This window comes from Nyctereutes procyonoides, unplaced genomic scaffold, assembly GCF_905146905.1.
Source record: "Nyctereutes procyonoides isolate TBG_1078 unplaced genomic scaffold, NYPRO_anot_genome, whole genome shotgun sequence".
NCBI classification, from domain to species: domain Eukaryota; kingdom Metazoa; phylum Chordata; class Mammalia; order Carnivora; family Canidae; genus Nyctereutes; species Nyctereutes procyonoides.
The window spans coordinates 17,622,501-17,639,497 of NW_026575041.1; positions in this window are offsets into that span (position 1 = coordinate 17,622,501).

Consider the following 16,997-nt stretch of genomic DNA (forward strand, 5'->3'; position numbering starts at 1 on the left):
TTTTTTTCTAAATGACTACCCAACTCTGTCATTTGTCGATTAATTCATATTTTTACCACTGATTTAAAAATGCCTCCTAAACAACTAAATATCTCTATATACTTGGATTTGTCCTAGATTTTCTTTTCAGTTCTCTGACCTATCAATTCCTGAGTTTTTTCGTATCACTTTGCTCTTTATTTGGTTCTTTAAACATTTACAGTTGGCCGCAGTTAACAATTTTCAGAGTATGGTGATTTAAGACTTTCGTCATCCCAACATACATTTTTAATAAGGATTCATGGCTTGGAGGGATTTTCCAGCAGTTTCACTGATTTGTTTATACTTTTCTGTGTTTGTTCAGTTTATATCTGAATGGAGAGTAAGTCACGTATCCATATAGTACAAGAACACTGAAGCACAAAAAGTTATATTTTCATAAAAAAAAGTTTTGTTATGACTTTGTAATACATCTCAATATTTTATAAGAATAACTTTCCATTATTTTTCCCCTTGCTATTTTTGTTTTTTTTATAAACTTGAGCATCAGTTTATTTAATTAATTTTAAAAATCTTTCTATATTTTTACTATTTGTATTGCTCTACTCCCTCCCAGAAAACAAAAGTCTGCAGGTTCCTCTAACTCTTCTCTCTTCCAGAGAGCCCTGTCTTGTAACCAGAACCCCAGGCAATGCTATGCATACACTACTTTGAAACTGGTTTAGCCTAAGGCTTCAATGACTGCTCCATCTACAACTTTCACAAGTGCTCAGAGTCAAATCATTATTAAACTGCTTAATTATTTCCCCAGATTGCTTTTCCTTGTGTATACTCTGATAAATATTCAACTTTCTTTTCAAGTTCCAGGACTGCTGGATAATCTTCTCTATGAATTGTGTCATATGACCCATTACAGAAGCACTTTTTCTTTTTTTTTTTTAGTTTATTTTTTGTTACTATTAATAATGTTGTCAAGATAAAATTCACATATCACACGATTCACCCATTTGGAGTGTATATACTTCAATAGTTTTTAGTGAATTTGCAGATTTGTGCAACTATGATTACAGTCAATTTAAGAATATTTTTATTACCTCAAAAAGAAACCCCATACCTTTTAGATATCATATCACCTCCACCCTCATAACTCCAAAACCTAAAGAAAGTCACTAATCTATTTTATGATTTATAGATTTGACTTTTCTAGTTATTTCATATAAAAGGAATTATGTTATATGTGGCTTTTGTAACCAGCTTCTTTCACTTTACACAGTATTTTTTGAGGTTCATCCATGCTGTAGCACATACCAATATTTCATTATTTTATAGGGCTTAAATATATTCAATTGTATGGACATACCATGAGTTGTTTATCTATTCTTCAGTGGATGGGCATTTGGGTTTTCCATTTTTGACTCTTATGCTGATATGAACATTCCTGTACAAGTTTTTAAATGGACATATATTTTCATTTCTCTTGAATATATACTTGGGGGTATGAATCCTGAGTCCTATGGTAACTCTGTTTAGCAATTTGAGAAATTGCCAGACTGTTACCCAAAGTGACTGCACTACTTTATATTCTCAACAACAGTTTGAGAGGGTTCCATTTCTCCACATCCTCACAATATTATATGATGATTTGATTATAGTCATCATACTAGTGGTATGAAGTGATATCTCAATGCAGTTTTGATTCACATTTTCTTGCCAGATAATGATGTCTAATAAAAAGATGGGACTTCCAGAAAGTGCCACAGATTTTGTACTTGGGAAGGAAGACATTTGAGAAGTTACAATTGCTGACCAATGAGCAGGGTACACAATAATTTCAGATCAGACATAAATAACTACTGTGTAAATATAGTTATTACATTGTTCTGGGTCAGAGAGAAAATTACGAATTATAACAAATTCTCAAAATAACAGAATCCACACTTGCAGTGGGTCCTCCTCGAGGAACTAGCTAATTTCCCACATCCCTGGATTTGGATACTTAGCAAGTGGGTCATCTTAAAATTATTTATATTAATGTATTCAAACACAATTTCTTGGGTGCCTACTATTAGCTAGCCACTGTTCTAGGAGCTGAAACTACATTGGAAAAGAAACATTTTTCAGACATGAAGCTTTAATTCTGCTGGTGCAAACCCACTACAGGTCAACAAATAAATAAAATACATTGTTTTTTGGGGTAGTGCAAAGTGCTATGGAGATAAAGAGAATTAGACAACTAGATAGAAAGATTTGAGGCACTAAGGTTAATCATTTCAAATAGGACAGTTAGGAAAGGCTTTGCAGATAAGGTGATATCTGAACCCAAACTGAATGAATGTGAAGAAGTAAATGCTGAGCATATCCCAGGACGTAAAGAAGTAAATCTTGAGCAGTCCATTCAAAAGGAACAGCAAGAGTAAGTGTCCCAAGGCAGAAAGGTGCTTGGTATGTTCAATGAAGCAGATTTAAGCAGAATAAAAGTTGGAGGAGATAAGAAGATGAGATTACAGAAGTACTGGGCATGGGAACAGATTAGGAAGACCTTCTAGGCCATCTGAAGGACTCTTGCTTTTATTCAGTGAGCTGATAAGCCACTAAGTGTTTCTCCGTACAGAATTGACATAATCATACTTTTATTTCAAAGGATCAATTTGGTTTGGGATTGAAAATGAACTTAAGGTGAGGGCAAGGGTAGAAGTGAGGATCTTAGAAGATCATTGCACCAAAGTGTGAGATGATGTTGACCTGTACCTTGGTGGTACTGGTGTTATTGAGAAGTAGATTTGGGAACTGAGTATTTTGATGATCACACAAAATTTATAGGTAAATTGAGAACGCAGTGTGAGTCCACTGTTGGCCTGAGTAGGTCATGGGATCAATGTCAATAGGAATGACACGGGAAAAAATGGGAGGAGAAGGGCAATTTTCGAGGTCCATACATTTTAGAAGCTTGTTTTGAGCCACTTAAATATTTAGATGTTATTTAAATGTACACTTAGAGATGTCATTTAGGCAGTTGAGCATGCATATCTGGAGTTGCTGGGTATTGTGGCTAAGGATATACTTTGGTGTATTATTATCATAGAGATGATATTTAAAGCTATGAACCTAATGGAATAACCTAGATGATGAGTGAAGGTAGGCAAGAGAAGATATTTGCTCCTTCTTCTTCTGAGCATGCGAGCATGTATGAGCAGAGGGTGGGCACAGAGAGAGAAGGAGAGAGAGAATCCCAAGCAGACCAGACCATGCTGAGCATGGAGCCCAACTCAGGGCTCAATGTCACAAGATGATGATCTCACTGAGATTATGACCTGAGCCAAAATCAAGAGTTGGATGCTCAAACAACTGCTTCTTGATCTAAAATAATTAAAGTCAATTTTTGTCTTGTCTAATGGGTTTTTCTATCATAAGTTTTTTCTACATTCCAAATGATCTTAAGCTGAGGATAGATGATCCAAAGACTTGGGTTCAAAGATTCAGACACAAGGGAAAGAGGTGGTTAAGAAAAATAATAATATAGAATAATAATATAGATAAATATACATTAGGGATAGAAAAATGAGGAGGAAGGAACCCCAATTCTTTGTGTTTTCACAAAGACTATGGCTGACTCAACCTGCTCTTACTGAGAAGTTGTGCATTTTCATCACAGACACCAAATTCCTTTTAGGCAGTTTATGTCCCCAATAACAGCCACAAAGCAGTCAAGCATGCTCATGATAGCAAGGAGTAAGCAGTTAGAGGGACAGTTTCACACCCTGATCAATTTATTAGCTGTGTTACTTTACATTAGTCACTGACATTTCCTGGGTTGGGATTATTTATTTTTAAAATGTGTACACTAATTTCAGCATCTCAGAGAACCATTTTTGAGGATCAAGTAAAATAATAACTTTGAAAGAGTTCTGCGAATTATACAGGCTACTTAATAGACACAAAATTTCATTTTTGATCTTGGAATCAATAGAGTTTGGTAATCCTGGTCCAAAGCAAATGGCCATTAAGGAACAGAAAGTTAAAACTCCTGAATATTAGCAAATGTTTTACCACTAGTTGGGCTTTTTTCTTCTGCATACAGTTCAAGGTTCAGAAATTAACATTACTGGTGTGTTTGAGAGGATGCAGGTGACAAGAGTTTGGCAGGAACAAAAGACAGATTTTAAAAAGGAAAAAATGGATCTATTGCTTTGAAAGCATTAGAAGCAACATTGAACACTTCAGTGTGATTGCTTAGCAAAATGACTGTGGAGGGAATAAGAGAATTTGTGATAATCAGTAGTATGTTTTCCATACTACACTTTTCCGGTTGCCTACAACAATTTTTCATACAGTTATTTGTGCATGCATGGTTCCTGTCTGTTTTCTAATGTTTCTCACATCACCTCTTAGTCACAGTCAGAAAATGTTAAAATAGAATTCAAATTAAAAAATCCTAGAGCATAGTCTAATAAGTAATAAAAGTAGTAATAGTGGTTACTGATTGCCCAATGCCTGGTTTAGGTACACAACAAATATCTCTATATTCTTTATGTTTATCTTATAAGATAGATAATGCTGTTTCTTATATAGATAAAAATATTGACATTCAAAACAAATGCATCATTTTATGACAATGACAATACTAACCAGGATAAAATGCAGTTTGGTTGGACTCCAGAGCTTAGAGGCAAAGTAGTGGGATATTTCAACTTACTGTCAAATTGCCCAGAGAGAGGTTTTAAATGCACATGTGTGTGTGTAGATGGGTGTGAGCATGTGTGTGTGTGTGTGTGTGTGTGTGTGTGTGTGTGTGTGTGCATGGATAAAGAAAGAGAAGGGCAAAACAAAAAAGGACAGAATATGGTCAACTGATGAATCTGGGTAAAAGGTTTATATATGTGTTGTTTTATTTTTTGCAACCTGCCTGATGCTTGAAGGTATATAAAAATTAAAACTTATAGAATAAAAAGAAAATAAGTAGAACAGCTACCACTTGAACCCACCCATCAGAATAAGCAATGAACAGTCAACCATCATGTACATCCTAGAATACAAAAAAAATTATCTAGAGTCACCTGTTAATTATTCTTTACAAAATGTTTAACTTGTAACTAGTCTTCAGATTAAATTACAATTTATAGGAAATACAAGAGACAAAAGTACAAATGAAATGACACCACAAGAAAACAGTCATCAAGATTCAGAAATTGTAACATTCTATAGGAAAAATTGACTAGTGAAAAATTGATGTCATGAAAACTGTAGATCTGTTTTAGATTAAATGTGACTCAGGAAGCACAATCAAAGGCAGATTATCTGTGACAATTCAAGAAAACTTGGAGAAATTTGAGTAGGGAGTTATTAAATTATGATAAGAACTATTATTTTATTTGTGTTCATGAAATCATGTTTCTGTAGGAGAATTTAAATTTTTGTTGTATTTTAGAAAAGTATAATGAAATGTTTATCAGTGATTATCATGATGTCTTAAAAGTTAATTTAAAATATGTTAGAAAAAATAGATCAAAATATGGGTAATATCAATAAATTTAAGAACTAGGTGATGAGCATATGAATGGCAATTAAACCACTCTAAAAATTTTGTATAGTTGTACATTTTCTAACATATTTACTATAAATTAAAAAATAAATAGAATTGTGAGTCACTGACCAAAGCAGACTGGTAAACATCAACTTCTGTAGGCAGAGAAGTCAGAAGGAAGACATTTGAGAAGTTACAACTGCTGACCAGTGAGCAGGGTACACAATAATTTCAGATCAGGCATAGGCAACTACTGTGTAAATATAGTTATTACATTGTTCTGGGTCAGAGAGAAAATTACAAATTACAACAAATTCTCAAAAAAACAGAATCCACACTTGCAGTGGGTCCTCCTTGAGGAATTGCCTAATTTCCCACATCCCTGGATTTGGATACTTAGCGAGTGGGTCATCTTAAAATGACAGTTTTTCCAATTTTGCAACTAGCATGCTTATTATGTCACAGAAAAAGAATGCTCTAAAGTTAATTAAGGATGCCATTAAGAATCACAAACAGATCTTTTGCTGACAAGAATGAAAGAGAAGAAAAGAAAAGTACAATCAAGCCATAAAACGGTGCTCTAAGTTGGAGAGAAAAAAACAAAATAGAATTGAACCCATGGTAGCCAAGAAGTTAGAATAATAAAAGGCCTTATTTTTATTTCACTTTTACAGATACCTTAATACAAAATAAAATAATTATGCTGGCCCATATTTATAGATATAAGTGAGATATTACTACATGTAGAAGAGATAATATAGGTGATTCTAAAGACATTTTAATATGTATCCATAAAAATGCAGATATGAGTGGTATAGAATTATGATGAGGAGGAAACTATGGCAGTTACTAGCCAGTATAATTATCAATTCAGAAGGAAAGATTTAACTTTGAGGAAATTGAAGTTGAATTATAGGTTTAAGGAGAAATGAAGTTGAAAGCTTGGATTTGCCATGGGATATTCCTGCTATCATTCTAACAAGAAGGTAATTAGTATGCTGAAGAGTTGTAAGGATTACAAGTGACAAATTAAACATTAATGATATGCTTATTCATTCAACCATATTGTCAGTAATATTTTAGTAGACTCATTACAAAGTCTGTAGAATAAAGACAAAAAGTATTTTTAAAACTTTGTTTACAAGAGAGATAGATATGTAAATAATGACCATAAAATTAGTGAATTTCTGTTTAATGTAACTCATTTATGCTCTGTGCTTCTGGGATCTATTTATTAAAGATAATATAAGCTTTACAACCTTGAAGCATTTGAAAAACTAAAAGGAAGCTGGACACTAAAAAACTCATACAGCAATTTGGTGGTGTGGCAGGATACAAAATCAATGCCCAGAAATCAATGGCATTTCTATACACTAACAATGACACTGAAGAAAGAGAAATTAAGGAGTCAATCCCATTTACAATTGCACCCAAAAGCATAGGATACCTAGGAATAAACCTAACCAAAGAGGTAAAGGTCTATACCCTAAAAACAATAGAACACTTCTGAAAGAAATTGAGGAAGACACAAAGAGATGGAAAAATATTCCATGCTCATGGATTGGCAGAATTAATATTGTGAAAATGTCAATGTTACCCGGGCAATTTACACGTTTAATGCAATCCCTATCAAAATACCAAAGACTTTCTTCAGAGAGTTAGAACAAATTATTTTAAGATTTGTGTGGAATCAGAAAAGACCCCGAATAGCCAGGGGAATTTTAAAAAAGAAAACCATAGCTGGGGGCATCACAATGCCAGATTTCAGGTTGTACTACAAGGCTGTGGTCATCAAGACAGTGTGGTACTGGCACAAAGACACAGAGATCAATGGAACAGAATAGAGAACCCAGAAGTGGACCCTGAACTTTATGGTCAACTAATATTCAATAAAGGAGGAAAGACTATCCACTGGAAGAAAGACAGTCTCTTCAATAAATGGTGCTGGGAAAATTGGTCATCCACATGCAGAAGAATGAAACTAGACCACTCCCTTGCACCATACACAAAGATAAACTCAAAATGGATGAAAGATCTAAATGTGAGACAAGATTCCATCAAAATCCTATAGGAGAACGCAGGCAACACCCTTTTTGAACTTGGCCACAGTAACTTCTTGCAAGATACATCCACGAAGGCAAAAGAAAGAAAAGCAAAAATGAACTATTGGGACTTCATCAAGATAAGAAGCTTTTGCACAGCAAAGGATACAGTCAACAAAACTAAAAGACAACCTACAGAATGGGAGAAGATATTTGCAAATGAACGTATCAGATAAAGGGCTAGTTTCCAAGATCTATAAAGAACTTCTTAAACTCAACAGCAAAGAAACAAACAATCCAATCATGAAATGGGCAAAAGACATGAAGAGAAATCTCACAGAGGAAGACATAGACATGGCCAACACGCACATGAGAAAATGCTCTGCATCACTTGCCATCAGGGAAATACAAATCAAAACCACAATGAGATCCCCCCTCACACCAGTGAGAATGGGGAAAATTAACAAGGCAGGAAACCACAAATGTTGGAGAGGATGCGGAGAAAGGGGAACCCTCTTACACTGTTGGTGGGAATGTGAACTGGTGCAGCCACTCTGGAAAACTGTGTGGAGGTTCCTCAAAGAGTTAAAAATAGACCTGCCCTACGACCCAGCAATTGCACTGCTGGGGATTTACCCCAAAGATGCAGATGCAGTGAAACGCCGGGACACCTGCACCCCGATGTTTCTAGCAGCCATGTCCACAATAGCCAAACTGTGGAAGGAGCCTCGGTGTCCATCGAAAGATGAATGGATAAAGAAGCTGTGGTTTATGTACACAATGGAATATTACTCAGCCATTAGAAACGACAAATACCCACCATTTGCTTCAACATGGCTGGAACTGGAGGGTATTATGCTGAGTGAAGTAAGTCAATCGGAGGAGGACAAACATCATATGTTCTCATTCATTTGGGGAATATAAATAATAGTGAAAGGGAATAGAAGGGAAGGGAGAAGAAATGTGTGGGAAATATCAGAAAGGGAGACAGAGGGGATCCCTGGGTGGCGCAGCGGTTTGGCGCCTGCCTTTGGCCCAGCGCGCGATCCTGGAGACCGGGGATCGAATCCCACGTCGGGCTCCCGGTGCATGGAGCCTGCTTCTCCCTCTGCCTGTGTCTCTGCCTTGTCTCTGCCTCTCTCTCTCTCTGTATGACTATCATAAATAAATAATTCAAAAAATTAAAAAAAAAAGGGGAGACAGAACATGAAGACACCTAACTTTGGGAAACGAACTAGGGGTGGTGGAAGGGGAGGAGGGCGGGGGGTGGGGGTGACTGGGTGACGGACACTGAGGGGGGCACTTGACGGGATGAGCACTGGGTGTTATTCTGTATGTTGGCAAATTGAACACCAATAAAATATAAATTTATTATAAAAAAACACTACACAAATATAATAGATGAGCTTAGAAAGGTAGACAGGAACTCATCCTGGAGATTATTTTAGATGATAGTAAATAATTTGATTTTATTCTAGGTCATTAGCTAAGGAAAGTCATTGACAGTTTTGAAGCAGAGGAGTGATATAATCTGATTTTATTACCCTATGTGCTAAAGAAAATATTGTAGGGCATGCAAGAGCAACCCTGGAAAGTACAGGATAACACTATTGCAGACCTCCAGGTAAATATAAACAACAGTACATAAGGCAAAAAGACTTTAACTAGGAAATCTAAAAAAACATTTTTTTTAAGATTTTATTTATTCGTGAGAGACATAGAGAGAAAGAGGCAGAGACAGGCAGAGAGAGGAGAAGCAGGCTCCATGCAGGGAGCCCAATGTCGGACTCAATCCTGGGTCTCCAGGTTCACACCCTGGGCTGAAGGCAGGCATTCAACGGCTGAGCCACCCAGGCATCCCTAGAAAAGGATTCTTAAAGTAGATGTCAATAGATTGGCTTGAAGCATGAGGAGGAATATGAGTGTTTCTGGGAGCTGCAAAGATATTTAGTCATTGTTACTGTTTTCTGAAAAAAAATTAAAGATAATTTTTAAAAGAAGCTTTAGTTTAACAATAAAATTGACAGTAAGGTACAGAGATTTCTCTGTTCCCACACATGCATAGTTTCTCCCCTTATCAGTGTCACCAGAATGGTTGTTTGTTTTTTGTTTTTGTTTTTGTTTTTATCAAGGATGAACCTACATTGACATGTTATAATCACTATGAGTCATAGTTTACTTTAAAATGCACTTTGGTACTGTACATTCTGGGAGTTGGACAAATGTATAATGACATCTGTCCATTATTATAATGTTATATAAAGTATTTTCACTGACCTAAACATCTTCTGTGCTGTGCCTAATCATCCTCCTTCACTCCTACCCCTGATAACCACTCATCTTTTTACTGTCTCCATAGTTTTGCCTTTTCTGGAATATCATGCAGTTGGGATCATACAGTATGTAGCCTTTTTCCATTGGCATCTTTCACTTAGTAATATGCATTTAAGTTTCTGCCATGTCATTTTTTTATGGCTTGGTAGCTTATTCCTTTTTAGCATTGAATATTCTATTGCCTGGATGCACCACAGTTTATTTATCCAATCACCTAGTAGAAGACTCCTTGGTTGTTTCTGAGTTTTGGCAATTATGCATAAACCTGCTGTAAATCTCTGTGTGCAGGGTTTTGCACATAGTTTCAGTCCATTTGAGTAAATATTGAGAAGCACAACTGATGGATTGTATAGTAAGAGTATGTTTACTGTGTAAAAAACTGCTAAATTGGTCTTCCAAAGTGGCCAAACCATTTTGCATTCTTGCCAGAAATGAATGAGAGTTCCTGTTGCTCCCCATCCTTTCCTGAATTTAGTACTGCCACTATTCTGGATTTTGGCCTAATAAGTATGTACTGGTATCTTGTTGTTGTTTTACTTTGCATTTTCCATGATGGTGCATGATGTGAGGCATCTTTTCATATGATCATTTCATATGCTTATCTGTGTATATTCTTTGGTGAAGTGTGTCTTCTTTGGGATAGTTTCATTAAGGTGTAATTTACATATATAAGGACAAATTAATATATGTAATTTGATAATTTTGATGTATGTCTATACTTGTGAAATTATGGCCACAATGAAATTAATGAACATATATATCTCCCCCAAAATTGCCTAGTGGCCCTTTATACTCACAGGCTCCATTATTTCCATTCCTAAGCATCCATTTATGTGCTTTCTGGTACTAAATATTAGCATTTTCTAGAAGATGTATAGATGGAATTATGCATCTCTATTTTATCTGGCTTCTTTAACTCAGCATAGTTATTTTCAGATTCTTTAATACCATAGCATATAGTCTTTTTTATTTTCTTTCTCAGTCCATCTGATGCTGGCTTGCCAATCTTGGTCCACCCACATTCCAGAAGGATGTTTCCTCCTTGCTTAGTGACTGTGGGCAGATTTTGGCACAGGCATCCAGTGAACTTTTCTACCATGAAGTAGACTCTAACGTGCCTCAATGGTGTCTGATGCCCAGTCTTGGAGGAGGGCCCCTGTCCTGTGTTATCCCTTTGTTGTTTGCTCTCCCTCTCAGTCCTAGGGAGTTCTTTTGAATTTTCTTTACATCTTTATAGTTATTCCAATATTATAGTAAATATTTATTTATATTAAGCTTTCCTTATTCAAATTACTCTGAAGGTTATTTCTCCAAATTTTTTAGAGTTTCCACAAATGCGAGTTTTGTTTGTTTGCTCAGTTTTCCCATGAATCCATGTTAACTCCCATTGCCTGAAGAACAAATACCCCCAACTGTCAAGGATTCACTACCTCTACAGCAAATTGTAAAATTCACAATTGTGTTTCTCCTGGAACCACTAACTCTGCTCATAGTATCTAGAGGCTTGTTAATAGTTTTACATAAAACAACAACAACAACAAAAACAGAAAAGAGAATGTTGCTGTTAGCCAAACTGACACAGAGACAACATAAGATAGAAAGTATAGTCCTTGACCTCAGACTGCAGTCCCAAACTACAGTTTACAGGACACTAACTTTGGGAGAGGGTTTAGGAATGACACTTCTACTTAGTAAGTGTGTTGTACTTGTACTTCACTTGTTCTTCCTGGAGCTTTTCACACTTTTCCTGAGTAGGGGAGCATTTTCCTCAAGGAATGCTACTCCTTTTACTTCTTATTCCCTCATGAGCTTCCCCTTCCCAATCCCTTTTTCCCCAAAGTCTCAGGACTCTAATTTACTTTGACCCTCTAATCAGTTCCAGATATTCAGTTGTTTGTTTCCTGATCAGAAAGGGAACTTCAGATTTCTGCTAGAGAAAGAGAGCATCATGATCCTGAAAGAAAATAACCCTAACTTTTCGCATCTGGGTTGAATTAAACAACTCCTGAATATTATTATGTTGAAAAGGTTTCAAATTAATTGTTCCTTCCACACTGTATCTCTGCGGGCTGTCTATGTGCTGTTCCCTTAAGGACAGACATTCAGCTTCCTATCACCCTTCCAGCTCTCTGAGAGCCTAGCCCTTGATGTTTAAATTCCAGGTTTTAAAATCCTGCTGGCTCATATTTTTTCTTTGCTATTAATACTATGTCAAATGGCTCCTTCTTTAAAAATCTCGTGGTTTATGACAAGTCTCTGAAATAAGTGTCTGGCAAAAGTTAATAGGAGAAGTAAGCTGTATGTTATCTCTGAGTAGGAGAGTGACTGCTTCACTGGTAGTGAAGAAGAGTGCTTCCGCTCACTGCTGATGGTCAGTGGAACTTCCACTTCATTCCCCTTGATGGCTCTGCTGGGCTCACTTTCTATGAACAGTAGGTCTCCCTTCCAGTCTAGGGGAGATAGGGGCTGGCCTGGGTGCCGTCTACTGCCAGACTGGGGGGTGAGGAAACATCAAGTCTGGATTGCCTTCTTCTGCTGAGTAGGATGTTGACCGACCTGCTGCTATGCTGTTCCTTCAGATCTGGGTTTCCTAACCAGTTTTATATATATATATATATATATATATATATATATATATATATATATATATATATATATATAAATTTATTTTACACTTTGTGTTTTTTCTCTGTTTTCATCTTGATTAATTACAAGCTTCATTTAAGTATATATCAGAGTTGATCAGAGAGAGATGGGCCTATACCATTATATCTGGAATGAAAATTCCGATTTATTTTATCATGCTACCAAAAAAAAAAGAAAAAACAAAACCAGACAAAGGCAGCTGAAAAGAAAAAAAGGATGAAAGAAAGCTAAAGACTGCCATCCTTCGTCAATATAGAGGCAAATATTTTTAACAAAATAACAACAAATAAACTTCAACAACATATTAAAAAATTATATGCCATAAACAAAGGGGATTTATTCCAGGATTCAAGACTGGTTCAACATTTCTATGTCAATTAGTGTGATCCATAATAACAAGCTAAAGAATAAAAATTATGTGATCACATGAACTGACACAGAAAAAACACCTGGCAAAATTCAATACTTGTTAATGATGAAAAACCCTCAGAGGACTAGGAATAAAGATGGAACTTCCTCAACTTAATAACGAACATGTACAAAAAGCCTAGAGCTAACATCAAACGTAATGGTGAAACACAGGATTTGTTTCCCTAATATTGGGAATAAGGCTAAGATTTCCATTATCATTACTACTATTTAACAAGCACTGGAAGGAAGTAAGAGGCATGTAGACCAGAAAAGAATAAATAAAACAATACTTATTTGCAGGCATGACCTAAATAGAAAATCCTAGAAAGCCTTCTCCCAAATTCTGGAAGTGAAGTGAGTTCAGCATAGACTCATAATACAATGGCAACATAAAAAATTATTTGTTATTTCTGCGCAGAACTTAACATGAGAAACTAAAATAAAAAAATACAATGCCATTCAAAATCTCTCAAAAACAATGAAATGCTTAGATGCAAATTTAACAAAATATGCATAGGGTTAATATGCTGAAAATTACAGAACACTGATGGAAGGAAACAAAAATGCTCTAAATAAATTGATATACTGTATATATGGACTCAATATCTTGTGACCTCTTGCCAAATTTATAACCTGGTAATATTTTTGTTGATACAGGCAGTATTATTCTAAAATTTGTATCAAAAAAAATAAAAAAAATAAAATTTGTATCAAGTTAGAAAAGGTAAACAATCTAGAAAAAATAGTAAAGTAGGAGGAATCATTGTATCCAATTTCAAGACTTCTTGTACAGCTAGCCATCAAGACTGTGTGGTATTGTTATAGGATAGACCTATAGATCAACAGAACCAACCAAAAACACATATATAGGCCCACACAAGTGGAGCCACCTTTCTTTATCTTTTTATAAAAAAAGGTGCAAAAACAATTTAATGGAGAAAGGATAACTTTTCAACTAATGGCGCTAGAGAAGCTAGACATACAAGAGAAAAGAAAAAGTACTTTGACCCAAACCTCACACCTGACTTAAAAATTTACTCAACACGGGTCACTTTGGGTTCTAGTTGGATACAGATATAAGTCAGTGTCACCCATAAAAACACATAGTAAAAATAGTGACTGGGAATGTGATTCCACTACTGTTGTAGTTTAGTTTAGATGTATAGGATAGTATGTGTTAGTACACTGTACTGGCATCGATTTTTAAAAGTGATGCTGATTCATGACTGCTTAAATTAGTCAATAATTTGTTTCAGCTATGGCAAACTACTTGCTTTTCACTTTTTCTATTAATAAAATTATCTGTCTACAATAATGCAAATTATTTTGTAAACAAAATAAATGCTAGCAATTATTATTTTTTACTTGTCTCATTAAAACTCTTGGAGGACTTAAACAGTATTGTTCACATTTCTGTATTTCCACTGCCTGGTTTAATGCCTGGTACATAGTATCCAATCAATAAATATTGGATTGACTAGATCTTTTCATTAACATCAATTCATGTTCCAATATGTAAGTTTTCTCATTTAATTTTGCTACCAAGAAATGTTGATTTAGTTTATATGATTGTTTTTTTTTTCTGTGTTTATAAATGAGATAATCTCTTTAGTAATGTTCTAAGCAAGTGTCTCTGGCTTGCACAGTTATTATTATCCACATGTCCTATTGATCACATTAAATAAAAGGGGTACAACAAAGGAAGGTATAGAAAAGGCATTTCACAATTTTACTAATCAGTGAGAAACAATTATTTTCATTATTAACAGTTGTTGAAATAAATTTTTTGCACTTTCAATTTCCATTAAATTAGTTGTTATAAGCTAAGTAAACTAAATATAAACTAACAGGAAAACATTTGCATGAATTCAATAAAGAATTTTTTTATATAAGATATTTTTTTTTCTTCATAAACTTGAACTAAAAATAGGAACAATATTATACAGCCAATTAAAAATGAAAGCACTTGGAAATTCAGGGTAGTGATTTTCCCAAAGAACAATATATTTGAATGACACAAATCTCATTAACTCAAATCTAAATCTTCCAGCTTCAATATCACAAAAGATTTTGATAAAACCCATTTTCATTGTTCATTCTTTTGAATGATTTCTTCCCTTTGTATGGAAAAGATACTAGTTTAGCAAAGCTAATCAATATGGGCCTTTTAAGCAAATGAAGTAGAAGAACAGTTAAGAATTCCAGATACAAATTTAAATTAGAGAATGTGGTGGGGAGGAAAACAGTGTGAACAGGGGTACTACTATTTGTAGAGGGTTTTTAAATTTTTTAAATTTATTTTTTATTATTTTTTTAAGATTTTATTTATTTATTCACGAGAGACACAAGAGAGAGAGGCAGAGAACACAGACAGAGGGAGAAGCAGGCTCCTTGCAGGGAGCCTGATGTGGGACTCCATCCTGGGACCCAGATCACGCCCTGAGCCAAAAGCAGATGCTCAACCGCTGAGCCACCCAGGCCTCTCTGTAGAGGGTTTCTTTTAAACATTATACTTATTTATTTGACAGAGAGGGAGAGAGAGAAAGAGCACAAGCATGGGGAGCACCAGGCAGAGTTGAAGCAGAGCTCCCTTCCCCACTGAACAGGAAGCCTGATGCAGGGCTCCATCCCAGGACTCTGGGATCATGACCTGCCAAAGGAAATTGCTTAACTAACTGAGCCACCCAGGTGTCCTGAGAATTTTTTTTTTTTTTTAGTCTTAAAACAAATACCATTGTAAATAGTGTTTCTAATCCCTACTTTTTTTTTTTTTTCTGATTGATAGGATACACTAGTTTGTTTAAAAGATAAAACCACATTAATGAAATAAGGTTACATAAGTTATTTCCTTAAAATCATTTTAAAATTATTTCTTGGAAGTAAAACCAGTTTAAAATTGCCATTATAGTTCATGCTTTTAATGATCCAACAAATAAATGTAGTTGGTGAAAAACACTGCATCATTTTTCTATTCGAATAATCACAATCATGTATGCTATTAGTTCTCTACCTGCCACCTGTGTTGTGTAAAATGCTGGGAAATCAGATCCTGAAGCCTTATTTATATAGCTCTTAGCACACATTCAGTAATATCAACACAACTCATTCAATCACAGTTACACTGTGATTACAGGTGGAGCTGGCCTTTTTATATACTAATTTTGTTTGTGTTAGGGATGTAGTTCTGAGATCTTCGTACTGGTAAGTCATAAACTGTACATCAGAATATTCTGCTTTGTGGTTTCCTCTGAAGATAGTTTTTCCATTCACTAGACTCATGATACAAGACTGTGCTATAATCAAGTGAATCAAGACAACAATGCAGAGATATGATATATTAGGGATATTTGAAAACTAAATAGAGAGTTCATCAGAGAATGAACAGACAGTGGAAAGTGAGTCTCAGGAAAAGTGATGAAGAGAAGAAATAATGAGGCAATAGCCAACAAGAAGATTATGATTCTGTCCTTCCTTGTCCTCAGATCCCAGAGATGGGTACCTTACCTCTGCTACTTGTGTAATTTAAAAGCCTCTAGCGTGTTGGGCTAGAAAATCACAGGGTACTGCTCAGACATTGCCTTTTGGATGACAGGAGATGAAGAGATCACAAATCAAATCCAAGAATGTGGAAGAAACAGCAAAAGGAAAGGAAAACTCACAGCTGGAACTAAAAGGGAATTCTTGACTGCTTTCTGAATACAGTCTATGCGGTAAGCTCTCAGGAAATTCCACAAGACTGAAAAGTGAAGAAATTGAACCCTAAAGTTCTGATTTTTATCCTCCCTTCCCCCTACCCAAGAAACTATTCAGTGTGTATGGGTTGTTTGAATGACTTTTCATACTTAAGTCATTTTGGCATTTTTAATGCCTATATATAGCCTAAAGACTCACTGTGTGATATATATATATATATTTTTTTCTTTAATTAGATACACTTAAAAAACTTTGTGACAAGAACACCTATTTTATAAGCACATTAATATTTAATTATTTATATATGTATATTATCTTGTGTCCAGTGACATTAGGAACATATTTCTAGTACATAAAAGAAACATATTACA